Source organism: Megalops cyprinoides, chromosome 25 (genome assembly GCF_013368585.1).
Source record: "Megalops cyprinoides isolate fMegCyp1 chromosome 25, fMegCyp1.pri, whole genome shotgun sequence".
NCBI classification, from domain to species: Eukaryota; Metazoa; Chordata; class Actinopteri; order Elopiformes; family Megalopidae; genus Megalops; species Megalops cyprinoides.
The window spans coordinates 5,319,659-5,345,772 of record NC_050607.1 but is presented as its reverse complement, the minus strand read 5'-3'; the positions used below and the strand labels follow the sequence as shown (position 1 = coordinate 5,345,772).

At 45.6% G+C, this 26,114-nt stretch overlaps 1 protein-coding gene across 4 annotated transcripts in view; it reads right to left on the bottom strand.

Annotated features, from left to right (window-relative positions):
* The window catches only part of LOC118771788 (synaptotagmin-1-like), a 186,969-nt gene that overhangs the window by 97,753 nt on the left and 63,102 nt on the right, over positions 1–26,114 (bottom strand). For 3 of the 4 annotated variants that reach the window (XM_036519821.1, XM_036519825.1, XM_036519822.1), the window contains exon 3: positions 22,048–22,089. The exons of the other annotated variant lie outside the window; for it this stretch is intronic. The gene's annotated coding sequence lies outside the window, so the exon portion shown is untranslated. The remainder of the gene's footprint in view (positions 1–22,047; positions 22,090–26,114) is intronic. 4 annotated transcript variants of the gene reach the window in all.

Here is a 26,114-nt window from a genome sequence, read left to right as displayed (position 1 = left end):
AAGTAAGGAACACAATGGGTGTCAATCAAACGCATTCACAGTAATTCTCACACCCTTAGTTTAATCTTCTTTCTTGTTTTTCAATTGATCTGTTTGAATATTACTGCTTTGCACAAATTAATATTGATTTGAAATTTGTCACATCAGTTGTACATCTGCCAACAATGGCAGCTGTTCTCACGTCTAAATTGGCTTTAATAAACCAGCATCGAGACACTGCCTCACACAATGTGCACTGCGTGCACAATTAAGTGAACTTGCATGTGTGTCATACAGCCATACATAAAAAAGACCAATCAACAACTATTCTGACAGTTTTATAATCTGATTGCTGTACAGATACAGATGAGTATGCAGTTGCAACTGTCGCCAGCCACACGCATATAAGCACACGTTTTGCTCCATCGCTGCATAGCTACACATGTGTATCTACATGCATGCATGCACGTGTTCAAGGATTTGTGTCTTGGTTACCTTCACATAAAATAAAAGACGCCGCGGTAAGCAAAGACCAAGGCTACAGTTGTCCTATGATTGGTGTTCTTGCCCGCACGTTTCACCCTGGCCAATGTGCCGTGTCTCTTTTTACGGTGATAAATCAGACCACGCTCACGCAAGACACCCACCACGAGTTAGCCTGCGGTCCGAGCCACAGCACACCAGCTCCTGCAGGTGATATCATGAAAGATTCTCCTTTTCTCACGGCACGCCCTGAGCCCTGCTTACATTTTAATAGATCAGAGCCTCGCGTAACCAGCCAGCAGATGAACTGGGAGGAATGGCAGGGGAGCACAGACACATCATTTGGGGCGGCTGTGCGTTTCTGACAGCAGAGATATTACAAGAGTAATTCAGAATGAAGGGTGAGGTGTAAAACAAGATGACCTTCACAATTTGGCTCTGCAATTCAAGAGGCTCTTTCTTCACTCCTTGATCGTAATAGCAGGGATCCATGCCGTGTTTACTGGAGTGTTAAGGAGCAAACAGGCCTTATAAATTGTATGCCCAGATTTTAAGTTTTTCTAATGCAAGCCAAAAATGTATGTGTGTGTGTGTGTGTGTGTGTGTGTGTGTGTGTGTGTGTGTGTGTGTGTGTGTGTGTGCGCGTGTGCGTACCACTCTCTTCCCTGAGTACCACTCCCACTCCCCCCCACCCCATCCATCTAAACTCATTTTGCCTTGCTATTAATAGTTTGCACTGGATCTACTCAAAACCATATTTAGAGAGATAAGAGAGTTTAGATAGAGAGTTAAGAGAGATATTCAAATTCAAGACTGTATAAACCAAAACTTTCCTGACCTAAAAAACTTATAGCATAGGCATACGAAACTGCCAAAACATTTTCATTTCGCCAACAAATCCCTGCACGCTGATACGTACTGACAGAGATCCTGTGAATCATACTGCTGCGCTGTTCACAAGCGAAATGTGTCAGATCCATTGTCAATGCGTTACCACTGCCTCTGCTGGTACATCTACCAAAGACTTTCCCTAACTGGTGCTCAGAGCGGATGCAGCTGGCGGTCTTCAAATCAAGACATTCTACAATAAATTTAGGGCAGATTTTAATAGAGATAAATACAGACACGGATATCCATTTTCACATTTGGTCTCATGTGCCATTACTGAAGCATATGGAAATCACGTCAGCCATTAAAACATGCCTCTAAAGTGCATGCTTACGGACCACACAGCATCAAGTATCAAAGCTCTCACTTCTCAGTGTGGTTATTCCAACGCCAGTATCTGCTGTGCAGGGACGTGGTTTAGACGAGTGAACCGAATGGCATCTGCCTGAGCAGATGAGATGTAGGGCATGAGCTGCTGTCATTAGGGAGCTGTTGTGTCTGGGTGCCGGATTAAAAGAGGCTGCCTCAGTCCTCGTTTTGCCCCATTGATTTTCACTTCCACCATTCTGGCTACTCAGTGACTACCAGGGGAATGATGCACATGCTGTGGGCCTAGACCTCGCATAGGTCAGTTCAGTTCAGTTCAGTTCAGCTGTATTTGCGATTTGTATATCTATCAAACACATACAGTGGAATTCCATGTCCATCCTGACGCAGCTGATAAACAGCCAGTCTACTGTTCCCAGACAATTTAGATGAGGTTTCTTTGCACACACAAACAACATAAGCAGTGTTCCTTCATCAGGATGCCTGCTTTGATGGCCATGATGGATGCGACCGGGTAGTAGAGGCCAGAGTCAGGGTCTGGGCCACCAGCTTGCTTACAGAGGGGCAGGCGGGGGTCTCCTGGCTGGGGGCTCTTAACCCCATCTGCTGTGGGTACAGCTCCCACTCACTCATATTGAAGACCCTGGCGGAGTCCACCCTTCAGCTGAGGACCAGAATAACTTTCCTCCATCCAGGACCTATCATGACCAAAGGGGTGGGCCTTGTCATTGTTTTACCCCATACAAATGACCCCTAGAGTTTTATTCACTATCCACCCGGTTCTGTCAGAGCTTCGCTCGGCGTCATTGTGCTCTTCCAGATAGACGGCTCTGCTGGCTTTCCGGCGCCGTTGCCTCCCGTGACGATGCAGCATGCTCATAATGTGCTTTAATTTTCCGTTACGTGGGCTGTGCCAGATCTTGAATGAATTAGAGAGGGAGGGGGGGGAGAGAGAGAGAGAGAGAGAGAGAGAGAGAGAGAGAGAGAGACAGAGAAAGGGACAATGAGAGAGGTACAGAGAGAAACAGAGGGGGAAAGAGAGAATGACAGAGTGAGGGGTGAGAGATAAAATGAGAGGAGGAGAAAGGAGGAAAGAATGAGAGAGAAAGTGCAAGAGAAAATGAGAGAGTGAGAGACAGCGATAGAGGGAAGAGAACACGAAAGAGCGAGAGAGAGAGAGAGGCTGGGGGAACAGTCTTCGCTGGGAGAGGGCATTAGAGAGGAGAAGATATGACAAATGACGGCAGCGGGACGTCGTTTGTTATTGTTGTTTGCTTCCATTAACCAAATTCTCTTCAGTCCTTCTCTTCTCCTCTTCCCCTCCCTTCCCTCACTCTTCACATACAGTGGTGAATAATAGGCCTCCTCCAGATGCATATGCTGACAGTTAAAAAGCAATTTCGCTGGTGGGCGCGGCATGGCTGGATTATTTATCCCACAGTGACACATTTTCAATCGTCTCCTCTTTCTCCCCGATGGCTGCTCACTGGGAGAGTAATTATAGCCCCAACGCGGACTTTAAATTGTAAACTCGGACGCCTTTCTACATTTAATAAAGACTGAGATGCACACAGAGGAAAAAAATAAATGAATAAATAAAAATAATAAATAAGACGATGCACCACCTAAGAGTTTCTGATATCCCGCCAAACTTCCCTTCACAGCCCCCACCAAAGTCATCCTTGCCTGAGGGAGGGCCTATCCAGATTTTATGGTTTTACTTTGTTGTATGAAGATCCTTGAAGTACTCCTCAAACCCCTGAAGGATACCAGATGATATCAGGGCTTTTACCTTGATCCGCTGGTTATCGAGGGCCAGCATCCTGTGGGTTTCAGAGCTACCACACACTTGGCAACCAATTTACACCTGAGACACCCGCTGACTTCAAACAGCGGCTTCAATTAGACAAGTAAGGTGCTGACGTATAACGGAAACACGCAGACCTCACAACGATAAGACTCAGGGGGTGCTAATCCCCGAGTTTGGTGCAGTCAGGTAAGAGGATGACACTGACAATTGCAGTAAACACACAGAAAACATGGTGTTCGACTAATACCCTCACAATGCAGTATACAGAGTTTGGAGTAAAAAGTCTATGCTTGCAAGACATGCAAATCCTATTAGGTAAATTAAGCAAGAGCACAAAAACCTGTGAATGAAACAGAGTCAGTACACGCCAAGGACAAGCCACATCACCTGAAAAGCACCATTTATATAAGAATGCGTCCGAGTTGTTCAACATCAAAAACAACCTTATCTTCTTTGTCTTTGGTGGCCGCAACAGCACGAAGAATTATGCAGCTGTCCTTCAGCCTCCAAACTGTCTCACCTTCTGTTCAACACCGAGTAGCTTCAGAACACCATGCCTCTGACGCAAGGCCACTCAATCTAGTGTCGTTTGACGCAGGAATGCACAGAGCACAATGTCTTCAAGGTAACCTTTTTTACTGGACATCTAGTTGACTGTGGAACCGTATGGAAGCAGTTCAGTGTCCTCTCCACAGACAAGGTGAACGTAAGAAGCGAGATTACCTTGATGGAGAGGGGAAAAATGGCCCCCTGTTTACCCTCCCTCCCCAGGGCATCTTGAGCGTGACTCACGCGCCGTGGAGCAGGGGCAGAGCGGGGGAGACGTGGAGATCTGGAGACGGCGTTCGGCGCCGAGATCCTCTGATTGAAAGGACTCTTCAGCCAAAAGGTTGTTGTTGATTATTCTTTTCAAGGGGACCACTTGTCTTTTTCAACAGGCGCGGGGAATAATGCGGAGCCAGGGAATATTGCTCATGAGTGAGAAAACGGCGACGATGGCGCAAAAAAACACGACGCCTCATTAGGGTGCGGCGTGTCCTTGAACGGCCCGTGTCGCCGAGTTCTCCTTTGTTTACAGTCTGGGAACCGTTTGGACAGAGACGGCTTTTTTACAGAGGCAATCAGTGTGGCCTCAAAAGAAGAGAACTATTAACCTCAAACCACAAAAGACGACTGCTCTCACAAGACGGTAACCGCAGTTAAGATAAATTACTTCATCATTATAAGATCTTTCATTCGTGATCACCATGTCTAACACGGGGGCAAAGAGAAGGTTTATATCTTTTAAGAAACATCCGAGGAGATGTAAAATCGTCTTTAAACTGTTCACTGGAGGATAAACAACTGACACAAAAGATCACATTTGAGGATAATGTGTTTAGAAGTGCAGTGCAGTGACCTTATTGCTGCCTTTAAGTGAGAATGACTGAAACAAGCTCCTTGTCTGCTGAACTCACTGATACATGCTGAAATAGAAAGAGAGAAGCATGTAAGTACCAACAGACTGGTGCAATGATGATGGATTGTGCATGAGTTGGGATGTGTCTTTCCGCATCACATCCATCCACATCCATGTTCCTATAATTCCCTCTTGTGATTTTTACTGGGCTTGCTGGTAAGCTTGGTACACTGGCCAGTTTTCTCCAGTAATAAACACAGAGGGGGACGACTGGCACAGCCCCACCTGCTGGCAGTGGAGAGAAATGTTCCACGACAATTTTAATCTGGCAAGGAATAACCCCTTTTATCCTCCAGTGACCGTGGCCAAAACTCAGGGGAACACGACTGCCATTGATACAGAGGACCAGCTCCTAAAGCTGGGGTTCTGGCTGGTGCAAAATGGTGCTAAAAATCCGTGCCGATTTTATTGTGAGGACGGCAACGCCAAATAACATTTGATTGATTGACCCGATTTATGAAAAGAGCCCGCTGAGACCACAGGCTGGACGTTAACAAAGCCGCATCCTTCCCTAAATCAAACCCCTCTGCCGAGCCTCCTTTCGGTTCACAAAGGGGCTGGGTACTTCAGCGAATGGTGACAGGTGTCTCCCGCCGCATGCGGCCGCTTGGCGAGAAAGAGCGATCGGAGGTGCTGCAGGCGTCAGTGGCACCATGCCAGGTCCTGCCGGGCTCATTCCAGCCTTCCAGCTCCGCAGAGGACGGCCCGTCCACATCTCTCCTCTCCTTACCCTCCGACAGGCCGTCCCTGAGCTGCCGGCTTCCTGCGAGGGGGTTATTTCAGGCAAAGAGATTGCTCTTCATCACTCCCCCACCACGTGCTACACGCTATCCCATGGTGCCATGGGGCACATGGACACGCTTGACCGGGCACAATGGATAACAGAGATGAGGGGAAAAAAAAACTCTGCATTGGGGAGTCTGTGTCTATTGCTTTTAGTTTAGTGGCCTTTCCTTTACTGGCAGTGAAAAAACTGCACCCTAAATGCCAAGTTTTAAGGAACAATATCTTCAAAGACATGTGAAATAATTCAAGTTCCAGGGCTGTGTTATTTCAGATTACAAGTACAGATGGACATAGTACATCTCAGCATTATTAACAATAGCAATAATCCATATCCCATTTCTTGCCCCCCTCCCCCTATTTTAAATAATATTTCTAAATGATTACATTTAATCAGATGGTAAAAGAAAGTGGTTCGGCCATAGGTTACCATCCAGTTCCCAGAAAATGCCTTACCCAGATACATTTAACAAGAGAGAAGCTCAATACTACAGTACAGAGCAACAAAAGGTTTACAGATAACACCTAATGTGTGAGGTAAGAATGGCCTTCAAGTTGAGCTTGAGAATGCATAAAGGAAGAATTGCTTCAGAGTTCCCTAATGCATGCCATATGGCCAGCAGAGATAAACCCTACACACAATGGAAACAATTCAAAGTCTGCGCGAATGTTGAGCTCAAACGAAAGTGAGAAGACAATGGGTCCCACGAAAGCCCACTTTTGCCCACAGCATTGATGTGTCTGATACTAAAACACTGTTTTGAAAAAAAAGGCCTGTCTAGATACCATCTGACCTGGTCATCTCTGAGGCGGGGCTCTACAAATTCCTAATGGTCTGCAGGGACACGTAAAGAGTGGGGCTGAATGAGAAGTATCTGAAGAGAGGGCACGTCATACTGCTCCTCACTCTCTCCTACTCTTACACACTCAATCATACCCATGCACAAACGTGCACACACACACATGCACGCACACACACACACGCACACTCTTACAAGAGGTGCACTCAAATACATTTATGAATACAAAGACACACATAAATATAGGTAGTCTTTCCATAAAAGTCTGCTGACATCTGAAATAGTCCCTACATAAGCATGGGCAGCTCTGTACAGAACGCTAATATGGCTAAAGAATTCAGTTGGGTCTTGAAACCAAGAGGCTGCAGATTCACCACATGCGCTCTAAAGCAAAGCCCTCAGCCCCTCCTGCACATGAACACATCCAACTATATAAATGGATAATATCTAAACTATGCAAATTTAGTTTGAACATCTGGCAAGCAAATGAATAAAACAAACTAGTGGTAAATAAATTACATATGAGGTAATCAAACTACAACTGCAGCTGCTTCATTGGTTTGACATTGTGATTCGAGTGCTGTTCTTACAGACAGCACAGCATGAGAGAGGGAGAACGGCATGCTGGGACAGTGGCACAGACCTCGTCTGAAAGGCAGACTGTGCGTGACCGTGAGCTGGTGAGACAGTGTCTCCTCCACACGCAGGGAGCTCATTGACCTGCTGCACGAGGGGCATGACAGAGTCAGCGCTGCCTCGTCTCTGATCCCGTGGGAGGCAGCCCTGCCCCCCGGGGGAGGGGATCGACGCGGGTCAGAGGTCGGCTCCCACAGTGAGTTCACTTCCCAGAAGGCTGTGCACAGTGTCGGATGCGATAAGCATCAGAGAGAGGGAAATCCCTCAATTCAGGCCCTGCCCCGCCCCGCCAGCCCAAGCCTTCCTGAATCAAACACAAAAATAACGATCAAAAAAATTCACTAAAATTCAGCATCATATTCTAGGGCAGATAAAAATATCCAATGGCCTATGTTTTTTGAACCCCCCCCCCCCCCCCCCCCCCACCCCCCCCCCCCCCACGTCAAACATGTTTCTGAAACCCACCTTTCAAGAAGTCCATTCCAGTTGAAATAAGGCTAAATTCAAGAGTGTTAAGAAGAAATCTTAGTTCTCTCTGCACATCATAAGGGAACGTCCAGTCATTTTTCGTGATGCGTCACCAGCTTACTGATGCATGGATACACATTGACGCCCCGTGTTCGTTAGTGGGATTCCCGTGGGGTCAGACCACACAGTTCAGACACACTGGCCTGACAATGACCCCAGAGCTGGGTGCTTAGGCTGTATAGCTCTTTAGTTATGGAACTGGACTCGTATCCAGAAGTTCATAGGATCAAATCCCAAAACGGGGCACTGCAGCTGTGCCACTGAGAAAAGAACTTAACCCAAACCAGCTGGACAAAAGGGTGATGTGAAGTGAAATGATAAGGGGTGTTGATGCTACCAATAACAGCCAAAATGTGGGGGAAACAGAAACCCTCAAACACAATTAAGGCAGCAGTTGTGTCTCATCACCCCAACCTAACCCTGCACCGCTTAGTCTAATATGCAGCTCGGGGGGGGGGGGGGGGGTCTTTGACCTTCCGTTTCCTCGAGACCGACGCCTCAGCTGAGCTGTCCACCTACCCCGAGCGAAAGGGGAAAACTTCCCCGAGTAGCACCTGGAGACCCAGGTTTGGCTAAGATCACCTGCTTAAAACAAAGCAGCAGGACACCTTCCTTTCATCCTTGCAGTACGCTTTGCGTGCTCGTGTCTCATGTTGAGACTCGCAGAGTCCATGAGCTACAGACGCAGCGATCTGCAAGTCCTCCTCCGTCTCCCTTTGAAGGCAGCTGTGGTCCTTCATCTTCAGGGTGCTCTGTTCTTACATGATGAGAGCAACTTCAAAGGTATGCCTGTAATTCCTGACCAGGTGCCTTTCCATAAACTGTAAGGGTGCGAAACCATACCCACACAATCTCTATCCAGATGCTTAGCAGCAACTGTTAGCCAGCTAAGAAACCAAGCATGCACAAATTAAGTCAACACAACTCTGACCATGAGGCCTTTCATTCTGTATCTCTACACAGTACTACTACCTGAAACTGCAGAAACACAGGGGAGTATATAGTACAGAGAACAAATTCCTCTGCAAGAGTTGATAACAGGAAAAAGGGTGTCAGTTTGGAAAAGCTTTAATACAAACTCACAAGATGACATCTTCACGCCATTCTGAAAGAGGTGCTTGTTAACACCCACTTTCTCAGGTGTAGAGATTAAGTGCAGCCCATATCAATACGCTTTCAGACTGAAAATCAAGTCCCTGCTCATTTAAATGTGAAGAAGAATTCTCTCCATTTAAATCTTAATCATGCTGATCTGGGGAAATCAATGAGGGGAATGGGCTGACACTTTGACCCTTGCCCCTAAAAGCTAGATCTCTCCATCCACAGTCACACAGTTCAAAAAAAAAAAAATTCCCTGGAATCGCTTTAGCATGATCAAAGGGAGAAGGTCTTAAGCTGTCTGGAGCTAGGCAGGTTTCTTTAAACTGAGCTGGGAAGAGCTACTACTGACTCATCCGGATACTTTGTGCTCCAGGCGTTTCCAGAGCAGTTCGCCATGAATGCTAAGCAATATTTGGTTAGTGTAAAATATTATAAATCAAATCGTGTTAGAGGGACTAAAATAGATCCGTGTGAGCAGATGGGATTGCTGCTATATATCGGAGCATGTGCACGCACACGTGTGTGTGTGTGTGTGTGTGTTTGGGACATGAATTGTGGACTTAATCCTTTTCTCTCCACTTGGCAGGGAAAGTGGGAGGTCTCCTACAGGGGATTACCGAGCAGCAGCTTAGGAAATATTCACCAACTGCAAGTGTGCCACTTAGCCTTCAAATTGCTTCTATCGCACGTTCCATAGCATTCATAGTATCTGCCTTGTCTATCGCAGGAGCTGGAGCGCATTCAGAATAACAAGCACCACAACTGTAAGAAGGCTAGTTTTGAGGTGCCTGGATGAATTAAGCACTTGGGGGCGCCTCCATTCTTTCGTATCCGGCTCTTGAGGAAATCAGCAGAGATGATAGCAAGGAGGAAAGGCTTTTGATGGAAACAGCCCATTGAGTCTGAATGCCACCATATGGAGGAGTAGATTTATATAATCTCCAGAACAGTAGCTCCTATCTCCCCGCTCTCCCCCACTCCGTCAGAGAATACAGGCTCCTTCCCTCAGTGGGCTTGGAGATAAGGCAGGGTCTAGAGTTGAGGTAATAGGCTTTTTGCATGCTGTGTTACCTGTGGAGGGGCCTGTTCTGAAGGTATTTCCAGGCTGTGACTCCACCAGGTCTGAAGGGAAAGGGAACGTCGAGCCACATGAGCCGGCGCACGACTTGAAACGTATACTGACACGCGCTGATGGCTTTTTATAATTGTGTGTTTAGCAAACTTAATCTAGCAGGGAAATATTTAAACAGGCTAAAGGGTGAACTCAATCCTTCTGGTAATGCCTCTTAAACTCGTTCTTTGCAATTAAACCTGGGACAGCTGTGGAAATAAACGCAGATGATTAAACTGTATTTTTTTTTGTTTCTTTTTTCTTTTGACCCCCTCTGCCTGGGCGACTCATCTGATGTCGTCTGAGACTTAAATAAGCACGTACTTAAAATGTCCATAACTGGCCTCCTGAACTGAGGAGGAAGTCCTTACTCCACAGATCCAGGCCTCGATGAATGCAGTGCAGAGAGGCTCCCGATTCTCCAGGCTGCTTCATTGCAATTCTCACTGATGCGTTTCCAGAGCCCCCGAAAGCTCTCTATAATCCTTCTGTAGCCAGCGGCGGCTGTACTCTGCTTGTATCCTGAGCAGCGGGGGCGTGAGACTACACCTCGTTCACTTTTAGGACAGGCGATGAATTTCAAAAAGCAGATTCCAGCGCACGGGGGGGAAAAAAAAGAAAGATGGACTCCACACTCTGTCCTGTTGCCAGTGTTTTCTTTACTGATGCTGCCTACAAGGGGGCATCCACAGCACAGATCCACAGGGCAACAGGGTGAGAGAGCTCTGCCTCGGAGCCTTGCTGCTGATAGCATTAAGTCTAACTTCACTGAGCATGATTTTGAGAGAAGTTGCCGAGGGGGTTCCCAAAGTCCCCACAGGGCTGAGATGGGTGGGACAGGAGGATTTGCTAGTGCAAACAAACAATAAGAAAATAAGTTCTGGGATGCAAAATTAAGCTGCGGTATGGGTCATGATAAAGCATAATGATTTCACTACATTTCCGCAACGTTGCAGCGATTTTAATGCGCCGGGGCGATGGCATGGCAACACTGTTAGAACATTATGTGCTAGCTGGGGTACCGGATAGCTGTGCTTTATCAGCCCGATCTCTTTGTGGCTCATGTGAGTGCGCTTCTGATCAAAGACACCCCCAGGTGTCCCCCCTCACCCCTCTGACAACGTGTATATCACACCTGGCACAGCCTCCCTCCAAAATACCCCCCCTCCTCCCCACCCCGGCCAAGGCGCCCCCTGCACAAGCTTACAGCGCAGCACAGAGGAGTCCTATCTCTGGGACTGTCGTCCCTCCTTAGATAATGACAAAAACAAGCCGTGCAGCCAAGCTGAGCGGCTCCATTTATATTTATTAGGTCCACGGGGGACGTATCAGATCAGGTGTCTGAGACGAGCTGGAAGTGGAAGAGGTGCCTTTCTCAGAAAAAAAAAAAGATAATCTCTGCCCTGGATTCAGAGTCAGAGATGCAGGCTACACTGCTAAGCAGTAGCAAAGGGATGTTCAGCACCACGGACAGCAACCAAAGCCAGAAACGCCCAGATGCTTATTTAATGCTACTCTGCTTCACAGTCGTCGTTACAATGAACATCAAAATATAATTTCTGGGGGTCTGTTTGCGCTGTGTGAATGCACCGGGCCTTCTGTCAGTGCCGCTTTATCACTGCACAGAGACTTCAGGGAGGACTGGCTTAGTTTCACACACCCCTGAGAGGTTACATTTGCAGTGTGCTGACAGACAGTATTGTACAGAATGGAAATGATAGTGAGTTTGTGAAATGGGCTTTTTAAAAACCCTGGTCACAGTCATTTTTTGCCCCTGTGAAAATGACACTCATATGATTTTCCGTATTATTAATTAAAGAAATGAGATTACTGAGTGATTTTTTTCCACGCCTCCCAGACCTTCAATGAAGATGAGCTCTGTATGATCTCATCTGTGTGATCCATCCCATCCAAGTGACGCAAAATCCCAGCTCAATCCAGGGGTGCATTGTTAGCCCCCCCCAAACACGTCTCCTCTTTGACATTTATGGCATTGAAAGGTCACAGCATCTGGGCGTCAGAAGACTGAATGGGAAATCAGGCATTCTGATTTATTCAACCTCGGCGACGGAGTGCTTTGATGACTGCAATCATTGGACAGGTGGTCCAATCTGTGACGTTTCCAGTTCTAATTTAGACATTCGCTAAAAAGCCACTACAGAAATCAGAGCCATTGGGAACTCTGAGTGTTTCTGACACCTGATCAGCATCACCCTCACAGACCCTTGCATACTTGTAACACACTCTCACCTAAAGACACTACAAAAGACACACTCTACTTGTCAAATAGTCACCCAATCTTTGGATTAGATCTCTGGGGTTGCTGAAAAACAAGAAATTTTTTTCAAGAATGTTTTGCTGTTTAATTCACAGAATAAGTGCAGCAACCTGCAATTTAGTAGGAACACTGAAATAATACAAATCACCACATAGCCTGGAAAGACATAATGGCATAATATTTTTTTTTTTAATTACCGTCACCATGCTTTAGTACTGCATTTGTCAATCAATCACCCTGCAAAATTGAAAAAATACATACTGCACACCTTTAGAATATATTCTTGGGGAAAAAAAAACAAAAAAAAAAAAACAGGAGATATTACCAGACAGCAGGATTCACCAGCACTTCTCACACACAGAGCGAGATCAACAATATTGAAAATGTCAACTTCCCTGAGCATAAACAACTGTCCTGAGAGCAGGGAAATTAGCATGCCTCTGCCATTTCCCACTGCACTGCTGAGGTCATCCCATTTTCTCCAATCCACAGAGAGCAGCAGGGGAAGGAACTACAGAACACCGCTCCCACGGCAACCCAACCACACAATGGAGGGTACTCACAACTACTGTCAGAACTTGACAGAAGAACTGTGCGTTTGTCATGTGGACAATCGCAGTGTGACATAGTAAGGCCCTGTGCAGCAGTGTGATACAGTACGGTTTAGTGTGGTATTATTTGGTGCAGCGTGGTTAGTGTGGTATAATGTCGTATAGTATGGTTGTATAGTGACTAACACACTGGACTTATATCCAGCGAGGTGTAGGCTTGCTTTTCTTGTGAGGCAATGCAGTGCTCTTCAGCATGATGTTCTGAATTGTAGCAGTGAAAAACAGAGTTTTACACTGAGGGTAAATATGTGACTTTTCTGCAAACCACCCCTGTGCTTCCTGTGCGAAAGAAGCCTGCAATTGCTCCGTTCTTGTTTCCGTTTCAGAGAAGATGAAAAGGGCCGAGAGCGTAAAATGAGGGCCACTTGCATAGATTAAAGGAGGAGTCCTCTCCTCCTCTCTGGCTGGGCTGCTGGGGAAAGCGCAGCACTCTGGGGCTTTCAGCGTGCACATTACCGGGGTGCACTGTCATTAATGCGCACGCTTCCACTCTGCCCCTGTCAGTGACATTTCCCTCTGCAACCGCATGAAAGGGGCTGGCTTTAGAAGCTGGGGGATGTGTGTGTACGTGTGTGTGTACGTGGGTGTGGTGCATGGAGATGTGGTGTGGGGGGGGAATATCCCCATAGCCACCCCCCTCTTTCTGATTGGTCGGCTGGCTGTGGGAGCAGCGCCCGAGGTGTGGCAGAGCGTGACTGTGGCCAATCAGATATCTCTGACCCCTTACATCACAGTGCCCGAGAGACTGCCTAGAGAGATTTCCCGCTGAAGGTGTGTGCTCAGCTGGAAGGCCACTGTGTTTTCCCGTCTTGTGTTTGACGTTTCATTGTCACGGTTCATTCAGGCGCACTGTGGGACGAGTGCCAGGCTTTATCTCTGATAAAGGTGGTTGCCTCTGCATATGAACTACATGAGCATGTGTCAGATAAACCACACATCAATCCATAATATGTAATGTGAGTCAGGCACAGCTGCCTGACACAGATCCTCAGAACAAAAGTTCTTCTTGCTCTGCATAGAGCCGTTCTCCATGTGCCACAGGTAATCCCAAGGTTTTCCATCACTGCGTGCTTGGTATTCTTGTAGCAGTATCCACTGTTTTTTTTTTTTTTTAAGGTAAAATATTCATCACGATGACTGATCTGAACGTGATGTTTAAAACATACGGAGCATTATAAAATGTGCCACTAGAGGCAGACAAAACCAGATTGGTGGATTTGCTGTACTAAACCCTGCATAGTTAACAAGGCATTTGCTGGTTCTGTCGCAGTAACGCACAAAACAAAACAGTTCAACTAGAACACAAACAAGACGCAAATCTTTATGTCCTGACAAACGAACCATGTAACCCCACCAATCACATTCCTTATTATTCAACCCCTCCCCACCCCACCAACCCCGCCCCCCCAAAACAAACCACAGCAAACTACAAAAACTTCTATCCCCGCTGACTCATGGTAGGCAATTTGGCTTTGAGTACCCTCAGTGTACCAATGCAGACGGTGTCCAATCATGCTGAAAAAGCTTCATTTCACAGCTACCCAAATGGACAGGCAACTTTACCACCCAGCTCTCTTGTAGCTTTTAAGATGAAAAGAGAGAGAGAAAAAAAATCGATTTTGCTGGACACCCACTTCCTTAATAACCCGCAATCCGAGGGGAAGGCTGGAGAGTGCATGAAAGTCCTCATTTCACAAAGGCCTGGAATGAGGGCCGAATCTCCTGCCCCGACGCTCCACACGGAGCTTTCACCGTGACAAGGAGCGCTTTGATCTGTCTGAGTAGGGGGGCACCGCACAAGTGCAGTGGGATGACGGGGGCAGCAATCTAACGCCTTTGTCCCGCTGCCCTGCTCCCCGACGCCTGGCCGCTGCTCTGAAATGCCAGCCCAGCGGATGGTGGAAAGAACAGAGGCGCCATTAGGGTGATTGTGCAAAGAGGTGGGTACTGTGGACCGGGGCAGCTGGCTGCTCTGGAAAATAAAAAAGTGTTTCTGTTCACTTCTGACCCCTCTCTCTCTCTCTCTCTCTCTCTCTCTCCCTCTCTCTCTCCCTCTCTCCCTCTCTCTCTCTCTCTCTCTCTCTCTCTCTCTCTCTCTCTCTCTCTCTCTCTCTCTCTCTTGCTCTCGCTCTCACTCGCTCTCGCTCTCGCTCTCACTCGCTCTCGCTCTGGTCAGCTCAAGATGTGGCCTCTCGACAGCCTCTTGCTTTTGTGTGCTTTTTGACAAAAGCTCAAATGGAGAACGCGTTTGTAAAAAGATCAAGACGGGCAAAAAGGGTGTCACGCATAAAGCCGATGCTTAAACAAAAAAAAAGAGGAAACGGTGAAGGTGTTTAGAGAGATTTTAGAGAGAAATTTATCCAGTGCAGACGGATTCACTCACTTTTACTCAAGTAACACAAGGGTTTTTACACCTCTGGCTCTTCTTCAAAGCAGTCAAAGTCATCTGGATCACAAAACCACCATAATTGTAGGGTTCTGAGTGGTTCAGCAGGCAGCGCATTAACTGTGAGCACATGGTGTGGTCCTACAGTCCAGTCATTTGCTAACAAGAATCAGCTGCAAATCTGGCCGCGAACTGTCAGGTGGTTGCTCAGATGACATCAACAGAGTTGCACCTGTCCTCCAATGAGTTCCCGCTCCACTGTAGTGCACTATATGACTCGCGGTGTGAAAAATTAGCTGTTGACTGTGGTGTTGGAGAATTGCATTTGCCTTGTTTCAGCCCTCCTGTGCAATGAGCCTAAGATGCAGCTAGTGACTTCATAACAGATTTGTATAAAGGAAAAAAAAAACCCATAAAAATTGCTTGAGTCTCACGCGGGGACTTATGCATAGAATCAAAGACCGACTGAGAGGATTACACCACCAAAAGGGAATCATTTGAGACAATGCTGCTGACCCATTTCGTTCATATATTTTAAATGAGATGGAAGATCCCATAGGGGTTGGACTTGGATTCATCTCTACACCATTTTCCATAGATTTAGCCTCTTCACTGGATAATCTCTCTTGGGCCCACATGCTGATAACAAATAACCATATTGCTACTACACACACTGTGTAGACCATATTTTCAACATTTTTAGCACAAAAGATCACAATCCTCACCACACATGGAAGTGCAAAAACTTAATACTTAGACTGAATGGTCAAGTTAAACTTAGGTAACTTAACGTAAGGCTCACATTACTTAATGCAAATGCTTCCACTTGGTGGTGGTGGTCAATTTACAATTTCAAGGGATAGCAGCAAAGAAGAGAAAGCAAAGTCTAATTAGGGTACAAGCTTTTATAAAATGGAAACAAGAACTGTACATAACATGTGCTACTTGCCAGAAACTGACCTATAATAAATCTTTAATGTAAGTAAAATGAGCAATTGTAAATACAATAATGCCTTATTCCCGCAGAAAACGATCTCAACGCCGCCAAAGATGACACCATGGCTGAATGGCCCAATTAAGAGAGATTCATGCAAGGGTTTCCCCATTCATGGTTAACTGCTGCTCTAAGAGTGTGTCATCTTTATAACATTAATTTAGCTGAAGGACAATGGAATTGGTTCGGTCCTGGCATGCAAGGCTTTCATTAGTGAAACCCTAGTGAGTACACTTAGCTAGCACTATGCATGTTCTTTAATGTCAGTGCAGGGATGTGTGTATTCACTGTGAAAGCTTACAATCTGAAGGGTGTCAGTTAACTAGGGAGAAAAACTGATCCACTCTGCCACCGCTTGATTGGAGACATTTTTTTTTTTTTTTTTTACAACTGCAGGCTTGTCTCAGCTTGTCACTCAAGCTGAAGCCGTCATCAAGCCGGAGCTATCAGTCATCTATTAGGAACTGGAGTGCGTCACACACTGGACTTCTTAAGTACAGCTACAGACTGACGCCCGCTGTGTGGAAACGAGTCTGGCTTTAAAGATGAGCAGGAGTCTGGCTTTAAAGACGAGCTGGAGTCTGGCTTTAAAGACGAGCTGGAGTCTGGCTTTAAAGACGTCCCCGGCTGGGAGGGACGCGTGCACTGAAACTCAATCTGCTTCCCTCTCCTGTGCGACAAAGTCACAGGAGGCAAATAGCGGGAATACACAGTGGGGGGGGGGGACAAAAAGACCCCTACAAACCCCCTTCCCCTGTTCCAGGAGCAGCCCGCATGTGGAGGTCCTCTCACTCTGTCCCCTGACCTTCTCCCACCCCTGTGGCTCCTGCCGCCGCTTGCTCCTCCTGCTCCCTCTCCCCTCAGAAGGTGCAGCCGGGGCCTTCCTCCCGTTGCCATGGAGACCTCACTCAGCCAAAGCAGGAAACGCCCACCCTTGCGACGGCGAATTCTACACACACACATGCACATATGGACACAGGAACAGACGGTCACACGCACACGCACGCACGCACGCACGCACGCACACACACACACACACACACAGGCAATGCATGCATGCACGCAGTGGGTAGTGAAGGCAGCTGGCAAACTTCCACAGTCAGGAAAGAAGCCCAACCGTCCCGACCGCTGACCCTCTCCGAAACGGCCGTTCAGTCTTAATTATCCTCCCTGGTTATGCTTAATGACTGTTTCTTTAGCGCCAGTAAGTGGGACTCTAGCTGCCAGCAACTGGCCTCTCCAGCTGAGCATAATGGCTTTCATCTTCCACACACCCCCCCAATAACACCCCCCCCACCCCGGAAAGTCCTTTGGAAAGGGTTAATTGTATTTCTAGTGATGGGTCCCTGTTGGGTTTTGCCTGCCTGACTAAAAGTACACACCTGACCCTCCTCTTCAATAAAACATCAGCCTCTTTCATTATTTAAAAAAAGTACTTTGTTCATAATTTGAAAAGAGATCACAAAAACATTTCTTTCTGTGGCAAGGTACGTTTCTTCCAAAAGGTAGACCCATTTCGACTCTGACACCTCTCTAAAAATCCTATTAATGTCGCTAAAAAATAAATGAGGCCCCTATGGCCGAGGGACACAGTGTTCTCGCGGACGCCTGACTGGCCTTAGGCGACAGATGACAGTAAACAATAGCCCCTCGTGTCCCTGTTACCAAGGAGAAATCTGGCGCTGCTACCCGCGTGGTCAGATTATCTGTAAGAGCACTGACATTCTGCTTCCATACTGATTAACCAGTCATGAATGCCAACTTCATGTATAATGTCAGACACTGCTGGTGACTCAAAGTTGGGTGGTACGACATGAGGCATTGTGCGTGTGCGTATGTGTGTGTATGTGTGATATTCATGGCTTGCAGACAAATGTAATAGGCACATTATCAAAAGAATGAACTAGAACACACAACAAAACAAGACAACAACAACCTGCTTTAGATATGCAGACAAGTGCTACAGGAGGGGTAGTATCTGCTTCAGGGTAAAAAAAACAGAAACATTTAAACAAGCTAACAGGAAAATTAATGATGACCTATGGGGGTATTTCTGAAATAAATACAACAAACATCTGACTGAGGGCTCCTCACTGAGGAGTAAAACCCTCCACAGGTGTGACTGGTAAACCAAGAGATTTTCATTACATAACAATGTGGAGTTATTATCAGAAATTATAGATTGCAATATATTTGAAGTTTTCTGGAAAAGACCAATAAGGAAAGGACCAATAAGTCTGAAAATTATACAGAAGTTAGTGTTGGATGAACCAAACACACACCAAATAAACATACAGCCCTCACAGCCCTGATGTAAAGGTGCTTCACACTGTGTGGCCAACGGAACACTTTCCCTTGGGTTGTAATTTCTAACGGAACCTTTCAGTGTGCCTTTTTGACCGCGTTTCTGTATCAGCCACGCAAACCAAGCTGAGACCGCACCCGTCTGCAAGCTGCAGTCTCCCTGCTTTCGGCTCATCCGTATTACATAACCTTATGCCCTTTTACATCAGCCGAGCAGGAGGCCTGATCCACAGCAGCTTATATTTATGTTCCATTTCATAACTCACTTGGCTCAAGCAGAGGTACTGAAACACTGCATGTGGAGAACTGATATCAACACTCCCACTAAGGATTTGACCCCCTCACCCCAGTTTCCCCAATAATCAGAGCTCCAGGTGCCCCACGATGCATTGCCACCTTGCTTGGAGGCCACACACAATACTGTGACAATAGCTGTTTGGTAGATGACATTGCTGCGCTGTACTGGCCAATGCTTAACATTTGAAAACATTCCGGTGTTCCAAGGGTCTGAGGAACTTCTGTTTCTTTCTCTTGGAACTTCTGAAGGGCACCTGTGAATGTGCTCTGAAAATTCACTCACTCTAAATTACTCGCTAATAATGTTTAAGGAATCGGAAATCAAAGTATTTTTTCCTCCTGGAAAATATACACCAAGTAAACAGTCCTTAAAAAGGTTGATTTATGATTGCTTGGTAATTTATGCATGCCCATCAAACACTTTCTCTGGGTTTATTTTTCCCCCTCACAGAACGGTCATTATGACTGACATGAACACACAATGATAGCTCTGCTCTGTTCAAGAGGGCTAGGTGAAACTTTTCTAGTTGGTCTGTGTGTAGCACCCAGACGCCCTGGAGGGGAAGACCCAAATGGGATGTTACTCGCTGTCACACACAGGAGAGTTTTGTCAGAGTATGTCAAGCACAACCAGACCCTCTTCTTTTACTCATCAAAAGGGCCCATCTCTACTGTGCAAGGTGTTTAAATTACAGGGATGCTGTCTGTGCTTTACCAAGCAATAACCACTGTCAAGATTAATATTCTTTGTTTTCCTGAAGAAATTAGAAGATTTAATTCTAAGGTTTCGATGCAGAACTGCACCTGCACATGCACAGTGGCGAAAAAAAAGATCAAGTACTAGGCAGAAATGAAATAAAGTACTCAGGCTGTAAAAAAAAACGCCTTTGATGCAACTGGGAAAGGTTTACTGATTTAAACCACCAAAACAAAAATGAAAGTCTCGTGTCAAGATTAGAAGATGAAAGTTAAGCACAACTTCTCCCGTAAGACTATTAATGTGTGAATTTTTCAATTATTTGTAAAAGAACCTAGCTGGGGTTATTGTATGGTGGTAATACTCTGCCTGATGTGTCTAAAGGAGCCAGAATTAAAATCGTGCTGCAGCACTACAAGTGGCCCTGATACACCCAAGAGAGAGCTAGCCTATTTATAATTTCAAGAACAAGGCTAAAATCGAAAAATACAATAAAACACCACATAATCCTTTTGTCAAACTAAAAAAAAATGTTCACTGTTGTGATTTCTGAAGTTGTTTTCTGTTAAACTGCACTCATATTTTAGCCATATTTACAATTTGAGCATTAATGAAGAAATGGGCACAGCAATCCAACAACTACAGTTTTGCCTTAAGTAATTTCGGTGTTGGTGCATTTTTAGGCTTTTTGGAGGGGGCTTTTTAGGCTTTTTGGGGAAAGGGTTAAGCATTACATCATTCCTGTCTCTGATTGGCAGATTCCCTAATGGAAGGCGATCTATGATGTGAAAAACTCCTCTCACATATGTAACGGTCTAGAATTCCTCACTGGATCAATTTAAGCAAAACCTCTTGCTCTATGGAAACACTTCATAACCAACCAAACCTAACTCCTGTCCGTTGCGATTTATTGATCAGACTTCACAGTGATTCTACCATTAACATGGGAATACAGCTGTGCAGCCCAAACACATATTACGCTGTTGAGTAAGAGGTTGTAAAACCTTTCAGGCCTCATGCATCAGTGCACGGGGGGGGCAGCAGAGAGTAAAAACATTAAATCAATGGTGAACAGATGTCGGATTCAAGCCAGCAGTTGACTATGTCAATCCTCGCAGGGATTTGGCTGTAACGCCAGAGACCAGGATAAGCCCCCTGTATTGGCTCTGGCTGGTCATTCAGCACCTTCTCTCATTTGCGAGCGACTTGGAGGATTGATCTCTCCCCGTGTGAAGGCCCGCTGCCCTCCTGGCCAAATCTGGAAATGGTGCTCCCCGTCTGTGCCGAGTATGCACCAGGAGGCATCGCCCTGATTATCTCGCCGGCCAATCTGAGAGGGATCCAGGAGGGCACTGTTCCTAATTCCCTCCCCCCCTCGTCGCAAGAGGAAACAGCAGGCGGGGACGACAGCCCGGTGTGGCGAAGTGATTCTTCCCCGTTCTCACATGCGCGGGTCACGCTGGACGGCGGATTACCGTGCAATTTTATGTTGTCAGTCGTGATTAACACCCCAACCAAAGGGAGGAGACTCGGCGGCTCTCCGCCGGGGCTCAGGGTGGAAGTCCACCCGTGGATTGCAGGGGGGCTCGGAAAGGGAAAACAGGTGACACCTTTGGCAGATGCTGTTGCTGCATCCATCAGGAGAGGAGCCTCTCCATCAAACCACCAGTGTCGGTCACTGTAACTCCCTGGGCCCCATCCCTCCTCCACTGCCTCCCTAATCTTGCAAGTGAAACTACCTTACACTCCAGAGACAAGGAAATCACAGGGCCGTTATGGGTCTCTGTATCTGAAGGGGTGCACTGATTGCTGTGAGCGGAGTTATACTAGCTATGCTACGCACAGGTGCTCCCTGTTGAATGGAATGTGTCCTGAAACTGATCACCGCCATTCCCTCTATCAAACCTGACATGTAATTCAGTCAAGAATTTCCCTTAAATATAAAGCAAAATCCCATTATAAAAATATATGTATATATGTATATATATAATTTATCATTTTAGATTATACAGATAACTAAAAAACGAAATGTATAGGACTGTATTGAGAGAGGGGTGGTGATTACTAGTACAGTACAGCACTTCTGCCCATTAGGTATGAAATCGGAGCCCTCCCTTTCCCTAATGGGGCCTGAAACTCGAGGCCATATGGTAGGAGCATGCCCCTCTGACCCCCCAACCCCCCTCCCCCAACAACTGGAAGCATCTCTCCTCCATCAGATTAACACATAAATGAACAGTCCTCTGTGACACAGACTTTCAGAGAGATTGTGTTGTGTTGACTGTGACACACCAGATCAAATTGTGCTTTCCAGATCTCATTTGCATGGCTGCTGTCCAAGTTACATGTGAAACCATAGACTACCGCATTACATTTGGAATGTGGAATATTGTAATATTTCCCATGATGCATCTATTCTGCTTGTTAATCACTGGCCCAACATCGGAGACTGGATTCTGCAATAAACATACAAACGCAAAGAGTGCCTGGGTTCCTTTGTCTGACAAGTTATTTGGCCCCATTAGCTGCTAATGAATACTTCAATACCAAACTGTAAATGAAAATAATGACTTACTGTCCTTTCTGTGTGGAGGCACTTCTTCCTCTCTCTTCTTCACTGGAAACAGAAACAGAATTGGACCAACATTAATAATGTTGCAGGGGGGACAGCTGTGTCAGAGCTCAAGCCTACCATATTGGGCTGTTCCCTCTGAAATTTTTAGCAGGGAGTCCCTGGGGGTCCAAGCCTTTTACATTCACTGGGATGCCTGTGTAGACATATCTGAATGGCACATCCCAATTTCCTGGGAGGCAATCTATCTTATGTGACGTACCATTAATGTACACAAAGAGCATACCCCCCACCCACCACCCCACTACTCCAGCTATGAATGAAAGAGGGCAGGAGCAGGATAACACTAAATCAGATGGGGGGGGGGGGGGGTTATCCCCATCAGACAAGTCCTCTTGAGGCCATCCATGAGCTCTGGAAGATTCTTATTGTATACTGTTCACCAATCAGCTTCACCTTGTCTGACACTATCACACAGTAGACACATATACTGCAACGATGGAGTAAACACCACACAAGACTTTTCAAAGACACGTCCGGAGCGTCAACAGTCTAAATGGATTGAGAGTCCAAGACTCCCCTAAAGGCATGAATTTCAGCCTTAATCAGAACATTCAATTAAGGATGTTTTGAGTTACAACTACCTCCTGGCCTGCAGGCATGATTTTTTTTTTAAGTGAGCTGCTATTTATTTCATTAATTAACATCAGTCTAAATAAAATTGACTTAGAAAGTATTAATTACAATATATGAATGTCCACAATAGGACCTGAGCAAAAGAAGTGGCCTTAAATTGAAAGTGAGAAGGAAGTAGGTTTGAACTCTGGAGAGTTATGTTTTAATAGTAATGAAGAGGGGTAATTAAAATTCACTGAGGGCTGTACTCTCTTACACATCTTTTTTTTTTTTTGTCAGACATCCACTAGGGATTACACTGGGAAAGAGCTACCCTGCCCTATTCACCTTGTCAGCTTTCTTTAACGCCATACGTAAGGGTTATACACAACTTTGGGGAAAAAACAATAAAATGCACAAGTCTTCAACAGAAATGAAACCACAATTATACACACGAGGGTGTGGGTTATCTGTCAGCGAGGTAGGACATGGTGGATATTATTGTGTTGAAACCTTGTTTTGTTTTTGTCTCATTTTAAAGATAATTGCTTTGGCAGTGCTCTCTTCTCTGTGACCGCTTTGCCATTAAAGCACTTTGAGGAGAGAGTTCCAAACGTGCAATGATCAGTGGTCTTTCTGAAGACGGCACCTTGTAATTTGTAAAGGACGGAGACAGAGGGGGGGCATTTATTTCCTGGCACTAAAGGCTTTCCTGAAGGCTGCAAGTTGAATATTGCTCACTCTGTTTCACATTTGTCTTGCCTTTTCTATCTGATACATCTTAAGGGGTGTTCTTGTTTTGATAAACCACACACTCAAAACATCAATCATTCAGGAAGATCTACTATTAAAACCAGATGTAAATTCACGAAGTGCATCAGTGCCTAAGTGTGATTGTTTTCCCGACGATGTGAAACAAACAACGCACGAAAATTCGGATAGGGCCACTTGCCACATATCGCCCACAATGTTACCTGGACCTTTGTCAGACAGGTCCTTATACAGACTACCTACTCCACAAAGTGGGCTACCATATAATATTCCCAGCAGGAGATCATATAATTTCACCGACTATATGCTCCATACAATAGTCAATAAATGCCGATGGTTCAAAGCAAAAACAAGACGAGGACCCGCTGCCCGAATGTATAGTTCAGCATGTAGATCAGATAAGACATAAACCACCTACTCATGTCGCCAAATCCCACGTATATTAACACATATTGCCATGACAACCAACTGCTGAAAAAAATCTTCCAATGACAACCTGCACCGCAAACAGCAATATAAATTATGGATGCGATCTTACTTGCGTCTGCCGTTGCTTTCAAAATTTTGGACTTCACAGAGAAGCCTTTGTGGTGGGTATGGAGGAGAAAGTAGGCACCCTCCAATTTTCTCATAGTTACATCTCTTAATCCATGGTTTTGAGATTCCATTACATCAAACGGTGTAAATTTCGGATGGTGGTGGTCAAACAATGATTGCATACGAAAATATTTCTAAGCCGTTATTTGCGGAGCTGGGTTTTTGTTTCTAGCAAACACTCACATGACCCCATCTTTGTGTCTAAACATTCTCCGAAACGCCCTATAAAATGTGCATTATAAATGTCATACATAGCAAATGTCAGGGAGAGAACCTACTGCGTCCCCTGAAACAGCACTTTAACCGCAAAATGTTTTTTATAGTCTTAGCTTACACGAGCATCAGCAATGATATCACATTTATATGCCTCGCACCACGAGGGCAGATGCTGTCACTCTTCATGATTCAATTCCCTTTTTTGGAAAATCGCATCATAAACCACTGTATTAATCAATTTACTTAATTTATTCTACGCCGTAGCCCGAGCGGCGTTCTGTTAAATTAATCACTGAAGATCTTGCCTCTTGTCAATCAATGTCACGCCCTGTGAGGGAAGCGTGCGTTTGTTCCACCACAACATTTGCTCACCGTTTTCCCACTATGGTTATACAGTAGACTCGCGCATCCTCGCAAAAAAAAAGAAAAAAAAATCTAGCACGTGCACAACGAAATTGACTGCAAGCCCACGAACAAAGACATTTCATTCATATCAGGAGGGCTATATCATCGCTATTTCGTAAGTAGATGCACCGTCCCACCGGGACCAAAATGCCCAACGGACGTGCTTCTGTTTTCTGAAGTTTCACCTGGCGCTTTCCACCCGGCGATAACACATTTGTGGAGTCAGAGAAATCGCCACTCACCCTTTAAACACTGCTAGCTAGCCGATTTCAAGTGTACAGTCCACTGAGCGCGACGCTGCTGCTTTCATGCCCACCTCTACCCGCAGACAGTGGAGGAAGTGAGCTGCGTACAAGGTTTCCAACAGTCTCATTAGTGCTTTCCTGAGGACTTACTCGTGCGCGTCGCTGTGATAGCCAAGCCAAACATCAGCTGTACATTAATGACATGCATTTCTGTGTCGCGCGTCGAAAACACGCCTCCTGTAAAACGCGTCTCCTTACTTTTCTCCAAATCCTACAGTACTGACAGCAATACAGCGCGAGAGGAATTTTGACTAGTACATTTTTTGGTCTTTTCCATCTTATCACCCCTCCGTTTTTTTTGTTCTTCCGGACACAATTGATTTGACGGTTTGTTGTGGCGTAGGATATGCTTTTACTGTAGTATACTGATGTAATAAAGTGTTGATAATATTATCTCTGCTGTCAGCTCTGACATGCATTCGCCTGTACACCGTCTCCAGCGCAAACGACTGGATCATGTTAAACCAGACTGAAATCCATTTGTCATCCTATCTTGACGGCGATTTATGATCGAGGCGCGTGATTGTCATTGACCAGATTCACAACATGGAAAAGGAATTAATAAACACTTCTATTAATTTCAACGTCACACATTTACAGTTGGCCAAACATTCTACTGCTGTTAAATCCTAATGGCCCCTTCACTCCAGATAGCAGCCTTGATAAATAAATGGATAAAAATCCATATTTTCAAAAGTTTCCGTTTCTACCCAGACACCTGTGATGCACTCCAACGCATGACTGATGCTTATCTGTATGATAAACATCAGGTGAAGATAAGTCAGTAATAACAACTATTCTCCATTTCTCTTTCCCACTTCCCCTTCCCATTCTCTCAAACCAACACCCAAAGCACGGTTGATAGGTTGGAGTTCTCATTTCCCTCGATAACGACGATCAATCCCTGTACTATATCCATCTAACTGACATCAAAAGAAAGCAGCCAAAACATACTGTTATCAATATTGGCACTACCAGAAAAATATAACGTGTTTGCAAAATACAAGGTCATTGTTAGAAAATGTACACACAAAAGGAGTTCTTTTTTCTCTCTTCCCTTGTCATAACCAAAAGACACTTCAATTAATGAATCCACAACCAAGCAAAATTCCACACAGTGCCAGTTCATTACAAGCAGTGGGAGATCATAAGTCTAAAGTG